This window comes from Sinohyriopsis cumingii, unplaced genomic scaffold (genome assembly GCF_028554795.1).
Source record: "Sinohyriopsis cumingii isolate HCF-2022 unplaced genomic scaffold, ASM2855479v2 utg001510l, whole genome shotgun sequence".
NCBI lineage: Eukaryota > Metazoa > Mollusca > Bivalvia > Unionida > Unionidae > Sinohyriopsis > Sinohyriopsis cumingii.
The window spans coordinates 3,067,788-3,092,245 of NW_028316007.1; the positions used below are offsets into that span (position 1 = coordinate 3,067,788).

The following is a 24,458-nucleotide window of genomic DNA, read 5'->3' on the forward strand; positions in this document are numbered from 1 at the left end:
CGCCTCTGGGTATAATAGAGACCCGCCCCCCCCCCCCCCCCCCGAGTTTGCCACAGAGCGCTCGTGTAATATACGGTTTAATACAAAATACATGATTGTGGGCAGGAATATACAAAATTTGGTCGATATACATGATCGTTGGTATCTATTCAAACGAGGGCCATGAAATACATTAGCAAATTCCTACAGTATTTTAAGGCAGGCGATTACGAATTATTTAAACCACGTTTTTCATCTGTCACAGATTTTATAATCATTTTGAAGTGGCTGCTTTATCTCGAGGAAAACGAGCGGTAAGTGTTATACAAAACAAAATCTTAATAGCAATTTGATCACTTTTGCGTCATTTGACAGTAAGAATAGTAATAAATAGAGGATAATTTCTTTTCCTACGTTAGGCCTAATACCTGGTATGTTTTTTAGTGTGGTACACACACAAAAAACAACCCCAAAACAACACTAACAACATTTTAAAAAACCCACAAAAACGAGTGCCGTGCCGAAGCCACGGGCTAAAATGCTTTATTATCATTTTTTTTTATTTATAGCATCAATCACAAATTGAAATATATACAGTATTAGCGTTGGAAAAGAAAGTTTTCTTTTTGTTATATTTTTTTTTCTCACCCTAGCGAAACACTTTCTGCAAATGACCTTAATAAAGAAAAATAATAAATTAACCTAAACCACTTTGAATGTCGACCGTATCTTTTATTTACACGGCATCATGCGCGGAAGAAAATACCAACTGAACCGGGATTTCAGACAGCAGATGAATTGAAGTTGATTCATTGAACATCATTAGCAATTGTACAATCAAACAGATGCAACAATGAAAAGTGGAACTATGAAAAATCGAGAATGTTAGATTTGCGAAGGATTTATTCCGAATCATTGTCTGCTAATAGAGAATTCATGTCAGTTGCTGTGTCGGCGATGCCCACACAGCGCGCCGTCCAAATGTGAAGTTGCGTTTTGCTGACAGACATAACACTGTGCCATAATTTATCTGATGGCATGTAAAGAAGCTGCTTAAATTATAGTATTTAAAAGTTTCTTCATTTTGTAAGAGCTCAAGAAATTAATTCTGGTTTGAAAGACAAGATGACGGTAAAACTCAGAAGACGTAGCTGTACAGTACCGTTGGTGTTGGAGACATCATAATAAAGGTAACTGCATTAACTTCGCTTTTTGTTTGGTAATTTGTTGGATATTATCTTTTGCTGATCTTCTTTGAGCTTGGAGTAAATTTTACATTCTGAACATTTTTATTTGCACTTATCTTCTTAATATGTATTGCTGGGATATCATATAGAATATGAAGTCAGTATAATGGTACTATATTACATATTTGAATGATAAAAGACTGGTAAATGATATAATGATAAACTACAAAATAAATAATTTGCCCAATATCCCAAATATGTTAATTAAAACAAACATTGAATGTAAATTCAGATATAATGAGCAGTTGTAAGAAGTAAGAAATAACATTTTATCCATTGAACCTGTTATGTGTTATCATCATCAGTTTTAAAATAAACACATGGAGACAAGTTTGCTTAAATTCTAAAATTAACACACACACACACACACATATGGTATTTTAATCTAATACAGAAATGGTGACATTGATATATGCAGACCAATAGTTTTTTTCTTCTACAGATATAAATTAAAAAGCCTAATTCTGAGAGTTTCACCTACAACATTCATGATGGGAAAGGGCCACTAATTAAGAGCTGACATATGTGGAAGAAAAATACCATCCATGTTGAAAAGGGCTAGAGGTAATGTGAGAAAACATAATTTATCAATCTTATTTAACATTATTGTTGATATTTTATCTCAACTGGTCAAAAGGCTAAGTGGGTTTATGTAATGGTCCAGAGTGTGTTATTTATTTCACATCCCCTTCTGTCTTTCAACAGTAAGAAATTAGCTACTTTGGAGTCCATAGTTCTGATCAATTTGTTTATATAAAACTTGGTTTTGGGCTTAAATCAACATCTTGGATAAATCTAATAATGAGGAAAATCCAAGTATATACATGTGATCATGTATAAGATTAGTTGAGTTTTTTAACCAGCCTAAAAGCCATACTTCCACAATATAGGCTAAAATCATTAAGTTGTCCTTGAAGTTTGATGAGTGTTAACCATTAATAATAATAAGGTGATCTTTCATCTGAGTATGTTACCACCGCATGCAATATTTATACATGTAGTGCAGTTTTTACTAAACGTAGAATACATGCTTATATAAATGAGATCTAGATTGAAGAAGTGAAGATGCATACAAATACATGAGGTTATAACCACTACTGCTGATTCAAGTTTGATCATGCTTGGCCATTGGGCTTATAGAGTCAAGTTTCACAATGATGCTTATTATGAGTGTGATAAAGGTATGGTAGTGAAGTGACCTTGCATCTGATTGGCAGAGTTTCTTATGATTTGCACAACAGTGTTTATGATCCAATTTAGATCTGACTTGTTTAATTATTTGCTTGTATGTCTGAGGCTATAAGCAAAATCTATGCATATAATGTGGTGGTTCTACATCTCACTAGCCATTCTTGCTACTGCTCTTAAAACTATTTCTCATTAATTTCATCAGACTTGGTGAATAGATTTATCTCATCAAGATATAGCAAAAGAGCAATTTTGTAAAAAAAACATTCATTCATATTAAACTCAAATTCTGCATCTGATTGGTTGACCTTGCAAATACTATAAGGGCTCTATTTCTGACAAAAAGATTATTTTGATTTAATGTAGCAGAAATGCTTATATGATCAAAACATTGAACATATTTGATGACAAATAAGAAATAGTTTTTCATGCAAATTTGATAAACATTGATAAATCGGTTCATATCATTAAAAGCTTGGAAGAGTTTGATTACATGCGAGACCATCACATATTAATCATTCTTTATTTAGAGAATTATTTTTGTCAGGATTTAGTAAAATATGTAAAATCAATATGGACTGGTTTTGTTATGTACAGCAACACTAGTTGTTTACTGAGTACTGAGGGAATTGGAGTAAGGCAAGGGTACATTGCAGTAGGTAACCTGGTTGACTTGATAACAGGATTTTAACACAAACATTTTTATCAGGAGTCTAGCATACTAACCATTGATTCACTGCAGATCCTGCCCCCATTAGTTACCTTTTAATACATAAAGCATTTGGGTTTTTTATGTCACAAATCCCATAGGGATTAAAATTAACATCATAGGTCTCACTGGATAGTTTCGTATTTTGACATCCCTCTAATTTTTAAGGTAGAAGGCATGAACCTAATTATCACAAGCCTAGCATTTATAAATTTACACATAAGCTAAATCTATAATGTGGTTCAGATTTACTTTGAGTTAGGCATGGAAATAGGTTGGCTTGTTGGTGACTGCCTGTCACAGTTAGATGAGCATTGGAGATCATATGCGTAACTTAGTCTGCAAATGAGCTGCCGACTTTTATTTGTGTCTGCTACAGAGGTAAATATAAAAAAATCTTGATGGTAGAGGGGTGATGAAAAGTATGCTAATTTGTTATAGTACTAGTGAACTTTATTCATGCATAAGGCACATACTGATTCTTTTAGTTGCCTTGTCACAGAAAAATATTGAAAATAGCTATTTCTAGTAAAAAATTAATGTAAAATGTACCTGCATCCTTTGACCCTACCAGAACCAAACTAAAAGCTCAAATTTGTGCAGCTGCTTTTGCTCATCACAAACATAATTGGGAGTATAACTGCTAACCCTACCCTCTAGCACACATTTCATTCATTCATTGGATTAAAGTCACGTGCACCTTTCGGTATGTGCGACTGTTTAGTTTGTACACGTTTGTGTACTTTTTGAATTTAGCGATTAACTTATACAATGCCCCCAAGCAAGCAAGCCGAAGCCCAGGTGCCCCAAAAGGTCCCGCCCAGGCTCTCGTCGCTGCAACCTTCTCCATCGTTGTACTCCGTTGGTGGTCTGTTTCTGCATCCTGCATCTCCTTCCTCTCTCATTTCAGGCAGTAACCGAAGCACACCAGCAGCAGTATTATTAAATTTTCGTTGCAATCAATGCCCAGTTCCCTATATTTATTGGGCTATTCCTGTACTATCTTGCCAAATATGTGATTGTCACATACGCTTCAGATATTCCTGAGTTGTGAATTTTCCTATCTTTTGTAAGGTCTATTAAATTTTGTGTACTTTGCGTACTTGAATTTTCCGGAAATTTTTTCACATCTAGTAGGCTTTTAGTAGCCCTTTATTTTGTTTTGGAGATCTCAATTTGGTTAAGTATTTCGTACGTGTGGCTTTAAACCAATCAGTGTGTTTCAGGGCCAGCAAGTTGTTGGTCAAAAGAGGGCTTTCGTGGGTCAGAATGAAAGCCCTATGTGGTAAAATTTGTTTGTAAAAAAGAAAAAAAAAAAGAAAAGAAAAGAAAAAAAAGGTGGGTAGGGAGTGTGTATGCTATATTTGTGTGATGGCTATAGACATTTTTGTTCGTTTTTCTGCTTTTCCCACATATCCCGACAACACACATTCACGCTCACTTTCTCATTCACACTTATAAGTAGATGTGGGGGGGTGGCCTTATTTATTTTGTTTGATTTCGGGAAGGCAATTCTTTTCATACTGGGGGGTGGGGGTGGTTTGATTATTTGAGGCATACTCTTTTCATTGTTTCTGCCTTCATTCCCCAAGGTCTGCAAGTGTCCTGTTCTTTCTTCTTTTACTGCCTTAGGACGTTTAACTTCATTCTGTGCCTTTTCCTGCTCTTCTTTATTTCAGCTCTTTCTGCCTTATCCCGTGTCCGTTTCTGTTTTGGTCTTCTCGTCCTTTTGATACTGCCATGTTCGCCGTGAGATGTTTTCTTCGAGGGAGGTGGTTTGATTGCCTTTGTTTCCCTTCGCTTTGACCACTTGGCTATTTACCTGTTATTTTTGTTTAGCTTAGCTATTTGTGATTTATTTTAATGTATATTTTTTTTATTTTTATTTTTTTATATTTTTTTTTTTTTTTTTTGAACCTACGGGGCCTAGCATGCCATTATAATTCCAAAACAGTGATTTTGTAATATTCGTCCTTATCTGGTTTTTATTGTTCGGGTTATGAGCGGCGGTGTCAGTCTGTGAACCCACTAGCCCGAGCCGGCCGTCACAATTCCCAAACAGTGATTTGTAATATTTTGATTGGTTTTTTTCTTTTTGGGTTCGATCTTTTAGGTTTATTGGTTTTAATTTCTTTACATGGTCTCTCTTTATACCCAACCCTTCATTCGGTTTAGATTTGTCCCCTTTTGCCTATTTTGTTAATGAATGTCATGATGTTATTATAGGTCATTCCTATGTTATTGTGTTTTGCCACAAGTAACTCCGGGTATGTCCACCGTTCTCCTATTTGTTCCTGTTGAGATTTTAGTTCGGCCCTTTCCTGGTTGTATTTGGGGCATATATTTATTAAGTGTGCGATTGTTTCTGGAGTTGGGCAGTAGGGGCAGTTTTCGGTTGGTCCCCTTTTTATGTGTTTCCCTGCGCATCCTGCCAATAGTGTTTTACCTGTTCTTATTCTATTTATTATTGTTATATCGTATGGATTTTTGAAGGTCGGACTTTCGACTTTTCTACTTACTTTTTTCATCATCGTGTGTATTAGACTGTTTGCATCCGATTTTTCCCATAGCTCTTGCCACATGTCATTGATCTTGTCCCATGTTATTGATTTCAGTGACGCTGTATGCTATATTTTGGGCTTTTGGTTCGTTTGTGGCGTTTTTTGCTTCTGCATCTGCTTTGTCATTGCCTGGGATTATGGATGTGAGAGGGTATCCATACGAATTCAACGTGTTTGTTGTTTTTTTCAATCTCTTTAAGTAGCGATCTTGCATGATTAATCATATTAGGTCTGCTCTTGGATTGGTCCGTTGCTAACGATTGTAGTACACTGTAAGAGTCGCTTAGAATGACTGCCTTAGTTGTGGGGTATGTTTTGATGTATGTTAATGCCATTAGTATTGCCATGAATTCTACCGTGTATATAGCGCATTGGTCTGGGAGTCTTTTTCCAACGGTGACATCTAATTTTGGGATCACTATCCCTGCTGCAGTTTTATTTGGATTTTTGGTTTTTGATCCATCTGCGAAGATTTGCGTGTATGTCTCGTATTTGTTGTCAATGTACGTTAGTATTGATGCTCTTAGTCCTATCGGGTCATTTTGTTTTTGTCCTAGTTTACGTAAGCTAAGATCTATTTGTGGTGTGGGACAGGTCCACGGGGGGTCTGGGTAGTACCTTATTTTTTCTGGGTTGATATTTGCGATTTGAAATTTCCTTTTTAATTCTATAATTATTTTCCCACTAGGTATTTTTTTATTTTTTCCTTTTGTATCGAATGGTTTGTCGCATGCTAAGAGGGCTTGTAGCGTGAGGTGGTTGGGTTGGTGTATTGATATTCGAGTCGAGTATCGCAGCATCAATTCCTTCCGCCTTAGGTCTAGCGGGGGTTCTCCTACTATTATTAAGATATCTTGTGTGGGGGTACCATTTAGGACGCCGGTGCATACCCTTAGCGCTTTTGATTGGACTGTGTCTAGTTTCTTTAGTAACGTGGCGTTCGCCGCTCCATATACCTGGCAACCGTAGACCAATTTTGCTCTTATAAGTGCTCTATATAGGGTAACGAGTGTTTTTTGATCAACCCCCCAATTCACCCCTCTGAGGTTTCTGTGGAGGTTGATGTCTCGTTTGCACTTCGTTACGAGTTCTTGGATATGAGCTGCCCACGTGAGTTCGTGGTCGAATACCATACCTAGGAGTGTTGCTTGTTTTTCGAATTTGATGGGTACCCCCTTTAGGGTTAAGTTTGGAGTGGGTGGGGGGTGGCCACCCCCCGGATTGGAAACTATGCCTACTGTTTTTAGAGGTGACAATTTAAATCCCCATTTATCTGTCCAATTTCCTATATCGTTTAGTCCTTTTTGTAGGTGCTTGGTCGTTTCTCTGCTGGCCGGGTTGCCAGTTTTCCATACGGCGCTGTCATCGGCGAATTGGGATAAGTCAAGGTGGTTGGGTTTTACCGCTGTTTCCAGGTCGTTTATCATTATATTAAATAAAGTTGGGCTGATCACGCTTCATTGTGGCGTGCCATTTTCCAGTTTGTATCGTTCGGAGTAGTCTTGTCCTAGTCTGACTTGTATCTTTCTATCGGTTAGGAAGTTAGCAATAAATTTGTATATATTGCCAGTTATTCCGTATGGTTTAAGTTTACTTATCAGTCCCTTAGTCCACATTAGATCATATGCTTTTTCCATGTCTAAGAAGATGGCTGTAACATATCTGGATTTTTAAAATTTTTCTCTAGATGCTAATTTGACAGCGGTTTCTAGTCTCATGAGTTGGTCTATTGTGCTTCGGTAGTTGTGAAACCCGCTCTGTGTATTAGCTAGTAGTCCTTTGCTTTCTAAATGGTATTTCAGCCTGTTGTTTACCATAATTTCCATTATTTTACATATATTGTCTGTTAGTGATATGGGCCTGTATGATTTTATATCGCTTGAGGGTTTTCCAGGCTTAAGAATCGGGACCACTACTGCCTTTTTCCATCTTATAGGTATGGTACCGGTTTCCCATATTTTATTAATGAGGTTAAGTGCAATTGTGACAAGTTTTTTGGGTAGGTTCTTGTACATTTCATACCCCAAAGTGTCCTCCCCGGGGGATGTGGTCTTTTTGCTGGCGAGGGCCTTTCTCCATTCGGCTTCTGTAAACGGAAGGTTTAGTGGGCCGTCATTATTTCCTGCTTCCTTTATGTTGTCAGAGTTGCTTTCCTCAAATTGCCTTTTATGATTTTTAAACTTATCCTCTAAGTTGGTATTGCTACACATGTTGGCGAAATAGTTTGCGAATAATTCTGCCTTATGTTTGTTGTTTTGTCCAGGTATGTTGGGGGTTATTGATTTAGTTTTGCCTCTCATTTTTTTAATTCTTTGCCACACCTCCTTCGATTTTGTGTTAATATCTAGTTTTGAGCAGAATTCTCTCCATGAGTTTTGTTTAGCTATCATAATAGTTTGTTTGGCAGTTTTTTCCTTTTCCTTGTAGTAGTTAAAGTCCCTATTGTTTTTAGTTCTTTTGAATTTGTTTAGAGCTCTTTTTTTCTCTTTAATTGCTATTTTACATTCATTATTCCACCAGGGCACCGTGGGTTTGGGTGCTACTCCTTTAGTTTTAGGAATTGTTTCTTGGGCCATTGTGTTAATGGTTTCTATTAATTTGTCATTAAAGGTGTCAATGTCCCGGTGATATATGGTTTCTGGGTTGATTGAGTCACCTATCTGTTTGAACCTAATCCAGTTGGCCTGTTCGTATTTCCATCTTGGTGTGAAGGACGCTTTATTTTGAGGTATTCTAATTTGTATTTCTATATTTATGAGGTAATGGTCACTTCCCATAGGGTCGCTTTCATCAACTTGCCAATCAGAAATGCCTGCTAATCTTGGTGTGCATAGAGATAGGTCTATTGCTAATGTGTGGCCTGTTCTGTCATCTGTCCGGGTGTGCATTCCGTTGTTTAGAAAAACTAAGTTGCATTTTTGTGCCCATTTTTCTACAATTTTTCCTTTAATGTCCGTCTTTTGACTCCCCCATAGTTCATTGTGCGCATTGAAGTCCCGGCATATTACCACCCATTCTCCACAGTCTTTAATCATTTTGATTGTTTCGTCTGCACTTAAATTGCGCTGCTCATTTGTTTCATAGAGGTTAACGATTAGTACCTGCTTAGTTTGAGCGGTTATTTTGACTATCTGTATTTCGAAGTCATTGGGCGGTCTACTATCTGTTAATTTATGCATTTCTGATGTAATTCCATCTCTAACAAAGGTTGCTAACCCCCCTCCTCTTGCTGTGGGGGATCGATGCTTTAGGTATTTGGTGTTGTAGCCTATGATGTTTGGGATACGTGAGGTATCATTTAGGTGGGTGTCCTGTATGCATATAACATCTGGTTTTCTTTCCTGTTCAAGTATTTTGTTATTTAGTTGGTCAGCGTGGGCCCTAAGGCCGCGTGCATTCCATTGCCATATTTTGATTTCTGCTCTGGAATCCATCTCTAGTGCAAAAAGTCTTAATAGTTTGTTTAATTTACTGTTGTTTTCATTTTATGCGTGTTTCCTACCAGTGAGGGTGCTACCTATTTATTTTGTTTTTGGTATCCTGATTTTTGTTTTGGCCTGCTTATAGTTTACCCCATGGGAGATCATATATTCGACTATTAGGGCTTCTCTAAGAGCCCTGGGGCATTCTGCGTGGTTTGGTTTGTGGTTACCACTACAGTTAGCGCAGTGCTGATTGGTGGCGCTACATGTTTTCCGGTCTGGGTGGTGAAGACCACATTGATTGCACCGGAATAGGTTTCCGCAACTCTTAGAGTAATGCCCCCAATTTTTGCAGTTGCCACAGAACCGTGGTTTGTTTTTGAAAGCAAAAATTTTTTTAGCCTCGAGTTTTTCGGCTATTTTGATAGTTTCTGGGGTGGCGCCCTTAAAAAAGAGTACCACTGCAGTGCTATCCTTTCCCCTTCTTGTTTTTAGGCGGATTGCTTTCTCTACTTCCTGTCCTTTACTCCTTATGTAGTCTACTATTTCATTGGTTTTATTTTGAGTTGATACGTATATGACTCCTTTGTTGTGTGTTTTTGGGGGGTTTGGGTCTATGTGTTGTTTTGTTCTGTTGTGTCTAGTGACCTGAACATTTATTTGGCCTATTCTTTCAATTTCCATATATTTGGCAATCTGTTGTTCAGTGGTGCATTTGATTATCAGCAAGTCGTCTCTAGTGCTTTTAAGCGTGAATTCTCCTTGGTGATGTTTGTTCAATTGCCATGCTATGGTTTTAAAGGCTAACTTCGTTATTTTAGAATTTACTCCCTTGATGAAGAGAGTCAGTTCAGCGGGGTGTTTCTTGTTTTGGATATTTTGCAGACTGGTCTTTTTTCCCTGGTGTTTGTCTCTTTAGCTGACTTTGTTTCGTTGTCCATAACCGGCTTGCTGGGTCTTGTATTGACAGTTAGTGTGTTCCTTATTCTTTCTAACTGGTATTTGGGATTTGGTTTTCCTATTATTCTTACCTTTTGTTGAGTCGTGTGTGACTGCTTTATTTGTGGTAGGGTGAGGGCGTTCTGTTTCATCTAGTAGGTTCTCAGTTTGAGTCCCCTGGCTGCTAGTGTTTTTAACCAGCGTGGTCTGGGTTGTTTTTGTGCTTGTTGAGTATTGTTCCTCAGTTTGGGTACTCATGTCGGATGTAGTTTTGCGGTTACTCGGTAGATTGTCCACATTCTCGTTTACGCTTGGTGACAGGTAGAGTCTACTCATCGAGTCAGTTGGGGTCGAGTTGAAAATTGGCGTTAAGAACTGTATCTGTCGTTTTTCTCTTAGGGGGGATGAGACTGCTTCGGAGTAAGTTTGCCTTAGTTTATCTGCCTTTAGGTTGACCAGGCAGCTGAGATAACTATTTGATGATGTGACATTAATTTTGTTGTTATCCATCTTGAGTTTCTTTATTTGATGTAAGGTATATATGACGGGATATTTCTTTATCTGTCTTAACTATACTTTATTCTACTTAGTACTATGAAAAAGCAACAGCTGTAAGGGGATATGCAAATAGCTTTTATTCTGATTTGTGTAATTAATTATTATATTACTATTATCCAATTTAAACTTATTGAAAATTATTTTCTAGCCAAATGGTCAAAGTAAAAGGTTTTACTTACCCCGATCCAATTTTCTTTTTAAGATCTTTAGAGTTTTTAAATACAGCCTTCTAATTATACAAGTTTCATTACATTGGTCAATAATTAGTCACATGTGATGACACTTGTAACTAATCAAACCACAGCAACTGAGAGCAGACTAAGCACTGATATTTATATGGTACAGTGGCAATATACAGTCTGTCTGCTGCAACACATGAAACAAACTGGACAAATCTGAAAGCCTTGAATTTGACTTTATTTATCTGTATGGTAGAACAGAACCTGAGTTGAAAAGCTTTTAAAGAAAGACCTTGATATCAAACCTAATAATAACTGCAGGAGTTATATTATGGATAATTAACCATTCTCTCAGTTTCAAACTGGGCATTCCATCCCATGGGGTTCTAAATGTAAACCAAGTGTAACTGATATCCTAATGAACTGTAAAGACCATAGCAGCACAACAGCAGGGGACCAGGTATGTCCAGATCCAGAAATCACAGACCAGTTTCAAACTGATGATGAACCACATAAAAATTACACATCTGCTAGAACTTATGTTATGAAGATAACTTAAATTGCATTATTATTAATCCTCCTCCTCACATTCATCATAATTGAGATGCATCATATATGTTTTATTGTAAAATAGTTTATGCAACATAATTCAGTGAAGACCTTTGCTGCCAATTTACCAGTGAACCATTTGTTTCAATGAACATATTTTATGTTGTAACAAGGAGCATCATTTAAACATTATGATACACTTATCATACCTGTATATGAAATCTTAATACTAACACTTATACTTGCAATACTACTACTAATAAAAACACCTGCATTGATAATTTGATTATGTTCAATTGGACTTGTATCTAAATGATCACCAGCTGTATGAAAAGACATATTTTAATATATAGATATTGGATGGAATACTAGTTACCACAATTGAATAGTCATATGATAAATGATATATTATTTTAAACAATTTATATTTGCAGTGAAACATACTTTTACATTATTTTCACTTAAATTTCATTTATAGAGCAGTATACTCTGCATTCATTAAATTACTGAAATGGTTATAATGCAACAACAAATACTGCAACTTCCAGAATCACAAAAATCAAAAGATATAAACAAAAACTTCCCTACATGTATCAACAGTTGTCACTTAATAGACAGAACTCTGAAGATTTAGAATAGGATGTTAACAAATTAGGTATTCAAGTTAAAAAGAAAAAAATACCAAGTAAGCTTACTACCAAAAAATCAAACAATAACAGTGAATTTTAGTACATTCCCAGGAAACAGAATATATGATTTTTCTTAACTTGATCTGATACATCTTAAATCTATAGAAAATGATTCATATTGTATGATTAAATATTATGTAAACAAAAATTCCATCACTTTTTTCAGATGCAACATGCATACCCCAACCCATCCTTCTTGATCATAAAGTATACCAGCATTCCACTATAAGATGGGGAGCTGTAGTGGCTCAGTGGTTAGCTTTCTGGACCTGTGAAATAAGGTAGGTTCAAATTCTACCATCAGACCAACCTGGGTTAGCTACCATGGTGTGTCCTTGGGCAAGGCACTATACTTAAAGTGCCTTGGCACTAAATAACTTACTTGTGTTGGTTTACCATAAAAGGCCAAACCAAACACAAAAAAACAACAACTTTAAAATATGAGTTTTGTCAATACTAAGTAATTGAAAATCATACTGAAGAAATGTTTTTGTTAATAAAGATTAATGGATCTAAAAAATCTCTTTCTTCTGCAGGAGTTTAAAATGTTAAATTAAAAAGGTCATGGTACACATTGCCTTGTTCGTACACATCAGGCTCCGTAACCCATATCCAACTAAAAATTTTAGTAGAGTCTGAATAAAACATATTTTAATCTGGATGATAATATTCTTTCTCCATTCATATATTACACCGCCAAGATTGATCCAAATAAGATTACATTTTACTATAACACTGAGGATGAGTATGCCTCTTAACAACTTACAAATGTGGAGAGAATGGAGTTAAACTGAACTTTGATTTCTTTTCAACCATAGCACAAGATGATCATTTATTATGAAAAAACCTGAATAAAGTTGGAGTTCATAACCATGACAGTCTTGATACAATATAAATTCAATATATTATTGTTGTCTTGAGGTATAGTTCTGTATATTACAATCTCACACAAGATCAGGGTATATTTTAGTACCATACAGTTAATTCGGGATTGTATTAATACCTATTCTGGTGAATGAACATTAAATAAGATTTACTATTTTGGAACCAGTTGCAATAAAGTTTACTAAACAAGAGAAAATATGACTTTACTATAATATCTAAAACGTAAAATCTGCAAACAGAATACTTGCTTGACTTTACACTTCAACTATATCATAATATTTATTTGAAATGAATTTATACAAATGGCATTAAATTGGGTTTCAGGCTGGTAATGACAATGGTAGTAGTGAATAGGGACGGTCTAGGGACTAGGGAACTTCCATGTTAAAAAGGGTATATCCACTCTGGGGACTATGTAATTTAACATGGGAGAAAAAAAAAAAATATCCATTCTAGGGACAAGGGGAATTTAACATGGGAGAAAGAAAAAAAACTATTCACTCTAGGGACAAGGGAAATTGAACATGGGGAATAAATCGTGGGACTGTCTTGGGACTAGGGGAAATGGAACAGGGTCGGGACCCTATTTTAATAAGGTCCCGACCTGATGGGTCTATGAAAATGGAACAGGCGAAAATTGAAACAGGGAGGGGTCTCTATTTTTTTATTATTTTTTTAAACAAAAAAATAAAAAAAGGGGTAGGCAATTGAAAGTCAAGATCTTTTCGAGAGATAGGAATGGCCCTGAAAAGGGCCTTTGGTTTTATGTTAATATACCCTTAACATAAAGGGCATCTGTGACATCTTCTTCTTGACCTTAGGCTGTGCCTGACTGCAGGACCATAGATTAAGACTCTTTTGAGGCATCCTTGATGCTCCACATAAGATTCTTCGCATCCACAGGCTGGTGTCTGTCCTGTGGATAACTGTCCAGTTGGATCGGACATACATTGATATGTCCGTCCGGAACATCATCGAAGACACAAGCGTTGAAGATTGTACATCGGTCCACATGTTGGGGTGCTGAGTAACAGGTGAAGGAATGCAGTGAACTGTACTTATTTATAGGGGGAGGAAGGATTGAAACGGATTGAGTTTGTTGACCAATCCAAACACGCGTTACAAAATTCAGTCAGCCCACGTCCAATCCGAAGAGAGCAGTCTGTGACGTCACATAGTCTATATAGATTCGCTACCGCCTGTGCGTAGTCAATCTAAGCGACAGTTTTTCAACATGACGGAAACTCAGAAAACGATCAGTTTGGGTGCACTGATGGTGGAGACTACCCAAGGGAACCCAGACTTACTTTCAGAAGAGGTGAATTGGGATTTTGTGGATTTTTTTACCTTGCAAGAATTTGTTCCTGAACCTTCGTCACCTTCTCCTTCATTACCGCACATGGAAAATTTTAGACAGAGACAGAAAGAAGAATTGGAGAAATTTATACAACAGCAAAAGGAAGCGGAACAAGCTTTTCTCCTACAGCAACAGCAGCAAGAAGAAGAGGTAAGAAAAAAACAACAAGAAGAAGACGCAGCAGCAAAGAAACAAGGGTGTCAAAATCAAATGGTCACGGTACTGTTAGACATTTTAGTTAAGAAGTCTGAAACAGATGAATCAGACTTCTTTATTACGGCCGAAGAGAATACGACCTTCCCAAGCTAAACACTCCAACCCTGTGACTACGCCTACTGCACCATCCTTAGTGATTTCAACGAAATCATCATCAACAGTACGCAGTCCAGAAGTAGGCCTTGGCCATGGCAAAGGCTTAAGACAGTTAAAGTTGATTGTTTAAACTCACCCCTTACACCAAAAAAGGCCCTTTTCAGGGCCATCCACGTCTCTCGAAAAGAGATAGGCTTTCAATTGCCAATAACTAATAAAAACCATTTTACCCAATAGTACCTGTCTGTGTATGAGTGTGCGTGAGTGTAGGTTCTTATTTTAAAATCAAAACCCAAAGACACTTACCTTTTATAATTAATTTATTCTTTTATAAATATTTACAATTCACAATTCACAACAGAGCACTTTAAAAAGTTCATAGACTTATTCTGTCTCATTGTTCACTCTCTGTTTTTTTAATTTCTTCACCGTCATAGTCTTTTCCTCCTCTTCCTCTTCACTTTCTTCCCTTCTTTTCTTCTCCTGTTTCTTTTTCTTCACCTGTCTGTTTTCTTCCTCTTCTTCTTCCTCTTCCTCTGAAGAATCCCTCTCTTCTTCTGACTCCTCTTGTTTCTTTTTTGGGCAGTCTGGTGACCAATGTCCTTTTTCTTGACAATAATAACAGGTATCTTGACTTTTGTCTCTTCTAACCCCTTTTTTTTCTTTTTTGACGGTCTGGACACTCTGAAGACCAATGCCCTTTCTTCTGACAGATATAGCAAGTATCTTGACTTTTATCTTGAAAGAAAGGAGAGTACTCCCTCGGCTGGTCTGAAGAGAATTTTCTAATGACCCCTCGCAAAGCTCTGATGAAACGTTCGATCTTGGTAGTCTCTTCCATTGTTGTGCTCAGTTTGAGAGTGAAATGAATAGTGAAAGGACAAGACACATACCCTTTATATACGCTGGTCTGCTATGACTATAAATTAATCCATGGTGTTTAAACTTTAGTCATTTGACTTTTTGCTATCGAGATGAAATGATCCAATTCATTTGAGAAGAAAGAAGAAGAAAGTAAGAGGCAGAAACGTGATCTATCGCCTCGTACTAGGGCTGAAGTCTTGGCACAAATTCATGCCAGTGATTTTGAAGAGGACATGAGTGAACCAGAATCCAAACCCTCTAAACAAAGTTTACCACCCTTAGTCAACCCTGAAAAGTACTATGACATTCGAGAGACGGAAAAGCATCCCTCTAGAAAATTTAGAACTACGGCTTACAAATACACAGTGAAGTTTAAAGATTTCAAGTCTGAAGTACCGTTAGAGAAAGCAAAAGGGTTCATCACCGACATGTGGGATTCTTTGCTCACCACACTCAAGCGACAATGTCAACCCAAAGAAGATGATCGCTTGAGACTTTCCATACAACATGATGGCTTGAAATCCCCTGTTTGGATCGAGTTTAGCAGCCCTGCAGAATTGACCACTTCCAAAGTCATGGACAAGATTCAACACGTGCAACAATCTAATGACCAGTTTGACATCACCGATGGAAAAGCCACACTGGACATGACCCACGTCTCTCCTCCTCAAGGGACCGGACAATGCAGAAAGACCTTATTGGTCAACAACCTTCGCATTACCAAAACAAGTCTTGTCCAAATTAACAATTTTCAAGACCACATGTGTTTAGCCCGAGCCATCGTGGTGGGATGAACCTATGCCGACAAGAACGACACGGTAGAATGGAAAAGAGCCTGGGAGAACATTCGAAAATCGAACCGAGCCAAACAACGAAATGAAGCAGAACTTCTGTTACAACAAGCATGCCTGTCCAAAGACACATCCTGTGGCATTCCTGAGATGCAAAAATTGCAAGATGCCCTAGCTCCACGATACACCTTGAAAGTGCACCCTCAAGAAGTGCGCGGGTCTCTGTTGTTTCGAGGGAAAGACTTTAAGGATGGAAAATACATTCACCTTTATCATCACGATGACCATTTCGATACCATTACCACTATCACTGGATTCCTGGGATACAAATATTACTGTGAGAAATGTGACTTATGATGGTTATAATAATCGAGAGCAACACAAACATTGTGGATCGAAATGCTCAGGATGTTTGGCCTCTCAACCCTGTCTGAGCGAAGGGCAAGAACCAGTGCATTGTCCTGCTTGTCTGCGCACATTTGTCAGCCCTGCCTGTTACCAACAACATCTGAAGATGCAAGGTTCACAGAAGAAATGTGCTTGTCAACTCCTGAGATTGTGCCCAATGTGTGGACAAGGTCTATGTATCAACAGTACCAAGGCACACGTATGTTCAGGAAAGAAAAAATGTCACATTTGTCACTGCATTGTGGACTTGGAACACCAATGCTACATACAAAAATACCAATCCCAACCAGAGAAAGAGGATGGTCACAAGAAGAAGAAAGGCAATTTCATCTTTTTCGATTTCGAATGCATGCAAGAGACCAGTATTCACATTCCTAATTTCTGCGTGGCTCATCGAGCGTGCGAGAAGTGATTCAAGAACCTATCTTGAGTTATTGCCCTCACTGCAGTAAGATTCCTGGAGGGCGTGAAAAAATCTTTCAAGGACTGAACACACTAGCCGATTTCACACAATGGGTCTTAGACCCCATCGACAAGACGTGGAGCCAAGAGGACATCGAACATTATTATGGAGATTGTCATCACCATGCCACGGTGATGGCTCACAATTTCTCCGGATACGATGGACAGTTTCTTTTGAGATGTTATACGGAACGTGGCATCGAGCGTCCTAAAATCACTTTGAACGGAGCCAAAATCATTTTCATGCAAGTGGGACAAGTGCAGTTTAAAGATTCGATGAGATACTTAGCCATGCCTTTGAGTCGAATGCCTAAAATGTTTGGAATGACAGAAATGGCTAAAGGGTACTTTCCACACTTTTTCAATACAGAAGCCAATCAACACGCCGTTCTACCCCATTTGCCTCAGGCTCACTATTACGACCCTGACAACATGCGTACTGAACGAGAAACTTTCTACGCTTGGTACCAGGCTCACGCCTCCGACCCTTTCGACTTTCAGGAAGAAATGCTAAAGTATCGTCGTTCCGACATGGACATTTTACGGCGATGCTGTGGAAAATTTCGAGAACTGTTCATGGAACACGGAGGGGTTGATCATTTAAAAGAGGCTTGCACCATTGCCAAAGCGTGTTCCTTAGTCTACCGACAACGATTCATGCTTGAAAACACTGTGGCTGTCATCAGTCCTCAAACGACCAACTATGTCAAACGTCAATACTCGGTCAAAGCCCCATGCTGGTTGCATTACTTGTGCGACAAGGAAGACAAATGGATTCAGCATGCCCGCAACGGACAGGGCGAAAGATCATCGGAATGCATTCGGTCAATGGCTGGGACTTAGAAAACCCCAAGATCATGTACGAGTTTAACGGTTGCTTATTTCACGGATGTCCCGTCTGTTACCCTGACCGCGGCACTAAAAATCAGTTCTTACAACGAACCATGGAAGACTTGTACCAGGCCATTTGTCAGCCACGCCTAAAGTTAGAACAGGAAGGATAGCAAGTGGTGGAAATGTGGGAACACAAATACAATCACCGTTTGAACACCGATCCTGAGTTTAAACGCCTCATGGAAAGTTACCAGTTCATGGACCCCCTGAACCCAAGTAATAGTTTGTACGGAGGAAGGACCAATGCCACCTGTTTGCTGTACCAAGCTGACGAAGAGAAAGGAGAAGAAATCAAATACTTGGACGTGTGTTCACTGTATTCCTATGTGTGCAAATATTGTTGCTTTCCTGCAGGGCACCCACAATTGTTCACCGAACACATCGACCTAAAAAACATTCGACAATACGAAGGCTTGATCAAGTGCAAAGTTTTGCCTCCCACGAACCTATACCATCCCGTCTTACCTCGCCATTGCCAAGGCAAACTTGTGTTTCCTTTGTGCCGTACTTGTGCTGAAACGTGCAACCAAGATCAACCTTGTCATCACACCCAGGAAGAACGGGCCTTGACGGGGACATGGGTCAGCGTAGAATTGTTCAAAGCTCTGAACATGGGATACCAACTGTTAGAAGTGTACGAAATTTGCCACTTTCCCAAGACACAATAATTCCACAAGGGTGACCCCACGCAGAAAGGCATTTTCGCAGACTACGTGGATGCCTTTTTGAAACTGAGCAAGAAGCCAGTGGCTATCTGTCCTGGTGTCACACTCCCGAAAACCAAAAGACATTCAGAGAGAAATTCTGGGCACAAGAAGGCATTACTTTAAATCACATTGAGAAAAACGAAGGCAGGCGATCGTTTGCCAAAGTGATGTTAAATTGCTTGTGGGGTAAAATGGCACAATGACCGTGTTTACCCAAGACGGAGTATTTGACCGAACCTTCCCGCTACTTTCAGATGATTCACGACAAAGCCAAATTCATGAAACACGTGGACGTCGTTCGTGAGGATTTGATCTTGGTGAATTACGAAGAAGATCTGAACTTTGTAGAAGATGACCCCTTTGGAAATGTCATCATTGCAGCTTACATGACAGCTCATGCTCGCTTAAAATTGTACGAAGCTTTAGAACTGTTAGGGGAACGTGTCTTGTACTTTGACATGGACAGTTGCATTTATATCGATCACCCGAGTCAACAGCACCCTGACATCGAAGGAGACCGTTTAGGAGCCTGGACAGACAAGCACCCCGATGACAAGATTCTAAGTTTCGTTAGTGGTGGTCCCAAAAATTACGGCTACGAATACTGGGACAAACAAGGAGAAGTGCACACGAAGTGTAAAGTGAAAGGACTTACTCTGAATTATCGTACCAGTCGAGTGGTCAACTTTGGCATATTGAAAGAAGCCTTGCAGTCTAGAGAAAGTGACCACCTATCAACCCAACAAGATTGTACGTTTACCCACACACCACATCGTCAGTCGACCCTTGGAAAACGTCTATCAAATCGTGTAGCAGAAGCGAGTGCGGCTTCCCACCCACTTTACTTTGCCGTATGGACATGTCGGTATAAAACATTGGTTGTAAGAGGATAGCCACCCACCAGAAGGATGACTTCGCCGCAGCAAGAATCGAGTGAGAAATCCAGTGAGAACTCCAAGTTCAAACCCTACCATTTTCCAGTCTTCTTACCTGACTATTGTGATTGTGCCCGTCGATTGGACACGTTTCAAAAATGGCCTACGGATAGGGAAGGATTACCTTCTTCGTATGTTTTAGCTAGAACAGGATTTGTCTACTTCGGACCCGAGTCAGGATTGGGATACGAAGTACAGTGTTTCGCTTGCGGACTGAAGTTACGAATGGATCTATGTATCTACAAAGATTCAGCTATTCTGGAACATACTCGATGGTCTCCGCACTGCCCTTACCTTTCAATGGCCTTTCCACCCATTAAACTACGGTACAATTATGACGGTACCTTCCAAAACTAGACGTAAACACATTGCATCCTATTTCATTGTTGTTTCTTTTCCACATAATAGCTTATTTTTTATAAAATGTTAAACTTTACTAATCTTTTTTCAAGATCACTTTAGTTTGCAAAAATATATCTTGTCATTTATTGGCATTCTACATTGAATTTTGTAAACTAGCTATAAACCTGACCTAATTACTCAACTGCTGACAGAAACAGTCTACAGTAAATGTATTTCATTTCTATAGCTCGATGGATAAACATTACATCTTTTAAAGCTGTGCACAGAATAGGCCGACATATCACGAGTCAGGAAAACATGGGGGTGGTATCCCCTGTGTCCAAAATTAATATCATTTTGAATAGAATATTCTAGTGACAATTGCCTCTTTTCAAATGGTAAGCATTGCTTTTTTTTATTTTCATCAATCTGTCAAATTCGGTATGCATTTTGCTTTAATATTTGAGATGGAAACCTTAGGTGCATAGAAATGTCAGACAGCATTGTACATCATGGATGGTGTCCAACATACTTTTATGATCATAAAACAAAATCCCATTTTTTAGTTATGGCCACTGATTTAAAAAATATTCATCCAAGCTAAATATAATAATAATAATAATGAGGACTTTGTATAGCGCCTAATCTTTAGAAGCTCTAAGCGCTTTGCAACATTAGACAACATAAAAACATACACAATGATATGATTACAAAAACAAACACCATGAAATTAGAAAACATAAAAAACATGCTGAGAATATTTAAGGTAGTTAACATTATTAAGTCATTAAGTTTGTTTTTGTAGTCAGAATAAGTAGTTTTGAGAGCACTCTTGAATGGGATCACTGCGTCTTTGTGTCTAAGTTCAGTGGGCAATTCATTCCATGTTGCTGGGCCCTGGTATGCAAAAGAATGCTGTCCATGTGACTTTGTTTTCATAGTGAGAATAATGAGTATATGATTGTCGGAAGAGGAGTGTAAGTATCTTGCTTGTGTGTACACATAGGTGAGGTCGGATAGGTATGTTGGACTAGAGTCTGTCAGTGAAACGTAGCACAGAGAACTAATGTTGTGTTTGATTCTGGATTGAATGGACAGCCAGTGTTGGGTACAGAGCAGTGGGGAGGTGTGCTCTGATTGTGGTACTCTAAGTATGATCCAAGCAGCTATGTTTTGAACTTTTTGAAGTCTCTGCAGTAGATATTAAGATGAACCAGACAGAATTGAGTTACCATAGTCCAGTCTTGAAAGCAGTAATGAACACACAAGTGTTTTAGTGGCATCAACTGAAAGATATCTGAGAATGGAGCTGATGCGTCTCAGCTCAAGATACGCAGCCTTGCATATGTTCATGACATGTTGGTGCAATGTGAGAGTACTGTCCAGAGTAACACCTAGGTTTTGTACTGATTGTGTGAATTTAATGTTGGTGTTGCTGATATTTATTGTGTGAGGTAAAGGATGTGAATGAGAAAGTCTTTGATAAGTAAGTATGGCTTGATTTAAATTGTGTTTTTCATGTGACTTGCCAGAGATTTTTAAATGAATTGATAAAGTAACTTGAGACACATTTCAAAGTACATGTTTTAAAAATATTCCATTGATTATTGCTGGCATTTAGAAAAATGCAATGCATCCTTTGTTGTGAAACTTATTTTAAAACATTGTATTACTCATGCAGAAGCCTGCTTGAAAACTAATGGCAAAGCAAAGGCAAATGGAATGGAAGAGACCATATCAGAGACCCTCAAATATGCACCCAACCAACGCAGAATGATAAAAAACAAGGTAATCCAAATGACTCTTATTTCATCAATATTGGATTCAGTTTCGTCTTTTAAAGCATAGTATTTGCAAAGCGGATGCATTTCTAAACTGATAACAAAATCAGCTTATCCTATTGCCCAGGACTATCAGAGCTAGAGTCCAGCTAACTACAATATGCATATATCTTGTCTGATCGGACAAGTGCCTCCATTTGGAATTTTTATTCACATGAAATATTTGGATGAAATAAATTCATCTTTGTGCAAATTGATTGCACCATCCACTTGCCAGAAATGACAAGTAAGTGCAAAGTTATCTTGTATCATGGCTTAACGATAGTAAGGGAAGCACAAGTGCAGTGAAGAAAATTTCATACATTTTTATAATGCTGATTAACATGACTTCTGCATATGTAACTAGTGCTGAGATGATATGACTTTATTTAAGCATTACAATTTTGTTTTAATTTGCAGGTGCCTGAGCAGAAGAAGTAATAGATAAACTTTACAGTGGAGTTGGAGACTGATTCTGATTCATAATCTTAATTAAATCTAGAAAATAAACATTAAAGTCATATTAAAATATCTGTTGTATTGTTTCCTTCTTTCATTTTTCTCTTAAAAACAAATGTCTGAACCTTTAGTCTGTAAATTCAGTGGATTCCTTATCAGCCCATCTACTTTTACTTTACACCATGCTACTTTAAAAAAAAAATGAATTATCCCCATTGGGGTAGGTCCCCCCAACCCCCCACCCTACTTTGTCAACTTACCTGCCACATTTAAATCTAATGGAAGGCCCTGCTGTAAAGCCTGTTAGTAAAACTACCCAACAAGAGGATTTCATACATTTGCAACTCCTAGATGGATGGTAATGTTTTCATTTTTGTAATGTAGATTTGGACATTCTTGCCACCAGTATGGAATATGTGTTTCAGAAACACAAGCAGCTTTCATCAGATTTGCATATAGGTTTTATATGTTGTGAGTATGTTGTAGGAAGTTTTTTTAAATAACATCATATGAGATGATGCCAGTGGAAATGGCAGAAAAGTGTCTGTATTGTTCACCAACTACACCTTGTTCTTACAAAATGTGGCTGTTACACATTCCCATGATGATGTCACTGACAGCCATCAGTGAGGAATGCCCCAACAAGCATAATACAAATTGCTTCCATTGTAATTGTTACAATTCCATTCTGACCACTCCGGTGTCTTAGTGGTTAGAGCATCCGCCTCAGAAGCGGGAGGTCATGGGTTCAAACCCCAGCCAAGTCATACCAAAGACTTACAAAAATGGTATTAACAGCTACCTCGCTAGACGCTCAGCATTAAGAGGTTAGTGTTAGGACTGATCGGCCTGGTGTCAGGATAATGTGACTGGGTGCAACATCATACTACATGTTTGCAGCATGATGCCCCAGTGCTATACATCACTATAAACTGCCACACTGCAGACATCGTAGCAATATGACTGAAAAATTATTCAAGCTACGTTAAAAATCCAATCACACACACACAATTCCATTCTACGATCCAGAACCAACACTAATTCCGTACTACAGTTCTTGCATTTCAATCCAATTTTGCTTTTGAAATGTAGTGCCACTCAATTCATAATGAACCCATTCATTTCAAACACTCGCAAATACTTATTATTCCTGTCTACAACTGAAAAATATCTATATAAAAAAACGTGTAACTGTGTTTTATGCAAGGGCATGGAGATGCACAAAAACTTGCACCTGAAGCTTGAATAAAACCCCGACTGTGGATAAGACTTTACCCATCGATTACCCCAGCTTGGGGATAAATTCCGACCGTGGCGATTTATTATATATCCTATGACTGCTCCAGCTTGAGGGCAAAATCCAAGCACATCCCTAAAAAGATAACAAGTATAGCGGCTCTTTACCTTCTGTAAATGCCACTTGAGCTTCCTGATGCTGTTGTATCTGCCATTTGACAGAATCACCAATGTGGATATATTTCTTAATTGCCTCTAGTTGTTGAGCTAGTTTAGCTGTATGAAATTCCTTTGTGCGGACTCACTCATTATTAATATTACAACAGTGATTTAATTACACATCACCTGTCAGCACACCGATGATAAGTCAGTTATTTTATAACACACCAACAAGCTTGCCCCTTGCACCCCCCCCTTTTTATTTTATTTGGGCACCTGTGGACATGAATCTGCAAGGCTCAAATTGTCATTTTTAATATAAGATCTCAACATTTTTAAGGCCTTAATTTTAAAGACATCCTTAAAACCCCCAAAAGGTTATCAACTGGATCACCAGCCTTCGTTTAGAGTAACAGCAAGTATATATATATATTTAGGTCTAAGGAAACACAATAAAAATGTTTGATTTAACAATGACATATTTGCCTCAGGTCTGTGATCCTGAAGTGAATATTAACTGTCCATTTATTTTCTTGGCTTTTCTTTACTAGGAAATTGATTATAGAGATTTCTGCAATGGTGAAGGCAATGTAAAAATTGGTTACTATAACATACTTTTTACGCCATGTTTGAAAAAATAAATCCAATGGAAAGGTTATAGTCTGAAAATCTTCATTAAATTAAGTTAATATAGGGGAAAAAACTTTAAGAGTTCATAAATATTTTTCAGTGCTGAATAAAGATATAACATAACACTTTCTGCTGTGATTTTAATAGTTTCTGAGAGCATGAAAAATTTCTAGAACT

At 38.0% G+C, this 24,458-nt stretch overlaps 1 long non-coding RNA gene across 1 annotated transcript; it reads left to right on the forward strand.

The window, feature by feature from the left end:
* The first annotated feature begins 764 nt into the window (after positions 1-764).
* LOC149772428 (uncharacterized) lies at positions 765-22,326 on the forward strand. Its single transcript, XR_016417708.1, has 6 exons — positions 765-1,169; positions 1,669-1,790; positions 8,295-8,412; positions 12,187-12,301; positions 21,659-21,765; positions 22,218-22,326. It is a non-coding gene; the product is annotated as an uncharacterized LOC149772428 (long non-coding RNA).
* Positions 22,327-24,458: the final 2,132 nt, after the last annotated feature.